The following is a 2,809-nucleotide window of genomic DNA, read 5'->3' as shown; positions in this document are numbered from 1 at the left end:
AATAATTAAACTGTGCTAGCCAATCTGATATATCCTATCCACGGTGCTGTACCTGCGAGTCAGAATTCTCAATCGTATTTGTCACCACCAATTCTACTACCACTGAAGGAGGCACACCTTGTTACTGAGACACCTGACGTGGCTGGTAGATCTTATTAATCGGTTTCGGAGTTTGCTGACAAGCTCCATTTGTATAACCAAAAGATAAGCAACTCTGACATCGTTGTGGCTTCCAAGAATATGAGACATGTACCTTACGAGTGTTCCCATCAAGATCACGATAAAAAACCTTATTTGAAAGATCTTCGTAAGAAGAAATCAGTACACATGCTCGGGCAAATGCTAATCTCATTTGCGTAGCTGTTGCTTTGTCAATATAGAGTGGTTGTCCCAAGGTGCTGTATAACTTTGCAATAAAATGTCGACTCCAAAGATGTAGAGGAAGACCTCGAAAGGATACCCATAAAGGAATAGACTGTAGGCTGTTTAATTCCAAACGAACATCAGGAGACCAACGTCGTAGAATCAATCGCGAATAGTCCAGAACCCTTCAAGAACCCATTGTAAATCTTTTTCAGTGTATAGCTTGCAAACAAAAAAAATCATTTTCTAGCATATGAAGATCAAATGCTGATGTTCCCCATCTAGTTTTGATAAATGCAGATAGTGAGAAATAGGATGTTTTTAGTCCTACCACATAGCCAACAATCGCTATAGACCATGTCCTAATCAGTTCTGCAGAATCAGTAGTTTCATATACAGCAATCTTCTTATCAGCCTGAACTTCTGGAGCGAAGAAATCCAATCCGAGATCCGGACTTTCAACTGGAGCCTTGAAGAGGCGAGTCCAAGGCTGAGGGTCACTAGAAATCAGAGCATTTGGTCGTGATCTAGAGCACGACCTGCTTCGATGCTGCTTCGTCGAAAAAACATCTTGTCGGAAAGAAGATAACGAAGGAGCAACTTGAGAGGTAAGTTCAGGGGGCCTCGCCGTCGAGTCTATCCTCTCGCCACCGTCGCCAACCCCATGGACCATTATTGCCATGTCTCTGCAGCGTTGGGAGGGCTGCACACTCTATTAGAAGGGGAAGAAGGAGAGTTGAGAGGCTGCATGCAGTTGCTGCCCCCTAAAGAAACTCTTCTCTGTTCCACCGAGCAGAATAGGAGGAGAACAACGTGCAGTTTCCTTCTCTTCTATTCCCGCTGGCAGAGTGGCGAGAAGAGGAAGAAGAGATCCCGCTCCTTCCTATCTCTTTCGCCTGAAGAAAAAATAAAAGGGAGAAGCCTCTTTTCCTCTGTTCGACGGAGAGCAAAGGGCTGCAGAAACAAACTTCTTGAGTTTGTTTACTTTTTCTGTTACAATCTCTATTCCTATAGCAATCTCTGTTCCCGCTGGTAGAGAGGCGAGAACAGGAAGAAGAGGGAGGGTGATGAGAGACCTCTCCTCCTCTGTTCGTGCTGGATGCCGATCTGTCTCTTCTCCTCTGTTTGAGAAGGGAAATAAGGGGCTCTGTTCCACCGAGAAGAAGAACAGAGGACTGCGCACAGATGGAAGCTCCTCCGCTGTTCCACCTAACACCTCCTCTGAGAAGAAGGGCACCCGAAATAGAGAGGCAGAGCCACCAGCCTCAGCGGTTCCTCTTCTTCTTTGTTCCTCCGGTGAGAAGGGGAAGATGGCGAGCAGGGGGCTGCGCAGAATCCCTACGCGAACCCTCTCTTCTATTCCACAAAGAAGAAGAGTCTCTACTCGCAAGAACCACCGACCGCTGGAATCAAACCCCTCCTCCGAGAAGAAGGGATCTGGAAGAGCCGCCGCCACCGATCACAGCCTTCCCGTTGCCGTTCTCTTCTAGAGCAGTCTGGGAGAGCCGCCGCCACCGTCGCCCAGCAGCAATGGTGAAATCCGCTTCCTCCCTTCGCCGATGGAGATGAAAAAGGGGGTGGCCGATCGCAGAAGGTTTTCGATCTTGAAAGAGCAGAGCGTCCCCGATCTCCCTGGTCGCAGCCTCGACTCCGCAAAGCGATCTCGCTCAAGTTGCCGCTTCTCTGCTGCGCACGCAACTCCTCCCTGCTTTCCGAAAGCCTACTCCCTAATTGCCTCCAAGGCCGAGAAGAAGCCTACGGTGAAGAAGCCTGCCGCCGAGAAGCCGACAGAGGAGAAGGAGAGGAAGGCGGAGAAGGCCCCCCACCGAGAAGAAGCACAAGACTGAGAAGCACCTCCCCTCCAAGGACGGCGTCGCAAGCGACAAGAAGAAGAGGAACGCCCGTGCCTCTTTTCCTCTTGAGGAGAGGAAGAAGGAGAGCAGAGGGCCTCAGCAAGGCAACCTCGCTCAAGTTGCCGGGCCCCCTTTCACCGATGAGAAGAGGGAAGAGGGGAGCTCCTTCTTCGATCTTGGAAGAAAGAGAGCATATCTCCCTCCTCTGTTCGCGCAAGAGGAAGGAGAGCAGATCTCCCTCCTCCGATTGCTGATGCCTCTCTCCTCTGTTCCTTGAGAAGGGAGAAGAGAGGCTACCTTATTTGGACCGTTTCTCGATGTTTGCATGTCATACTTGCACATGCTAATCTTATCGTTCCACTTGTTTCTTGTAGTAATATATTTTTCTTCTTTGCTATGATTCAATCATGAGATATACAAATCATGATAATTTGATATAAACGAATTGAATCTTTTTTATTCTCATATGAAAGTCTTTTTTTCTTCCTTATACATGATGACCAATTTTTTTTTTCTCATCTAATCTCTTATTAGGTTAGGGTTAAGATTTTTAATTAACTCTATAGGTCACACCATTTATGTCTTCAGAGAGA

The 2,809-nt window shown here is 47.7% G+C and overlaps 1 long non-coding RNA gene across 1 annotated transcript; it reads right to left on the bottom strand.

Annotated features, from left to right (window-relative positions):
• Positions 1 to 275: 275 nt before the first annotated feature.
• Positions 276 to 2,570, bottom strand: LOC135633186 (uncharacterized). Its single transcript, XR_010494933.1, has 2 exons — positions 695 to 2,570; positions 276 to 548 (listed from the first exon to the last, which is right to left on the bottom strand). It is a non-coding gene; the product is annotated as an uncharacterized LOC135633186 (long non-coding RNA).
• Between the last annotated feature and the right edge of the window lie 239 nt (positions 2,571 to 2,809).

This window comes from Musa acuminata, chromosome BXJ3-3 (genome assembly GCF_036884655.1).
Source record: "Musa acuminata AAA Group cultivar baxijiao chromosome BXJ3-3, Cavendish_Baxijiao_AAA, whole genome shotgun sequence".
Lineage (NCBI taxonomy): Eukaryota > Viridiplantae > Streptophyta > Magnoliopsida > Zingiberales > Musaceae > Musa > Musa acuminata.
The sequence above is the reverse complement of the archived record's forward strand: the minus strand, read 5'-3'. Positions and strand labels throughout refer to the sequence as shown.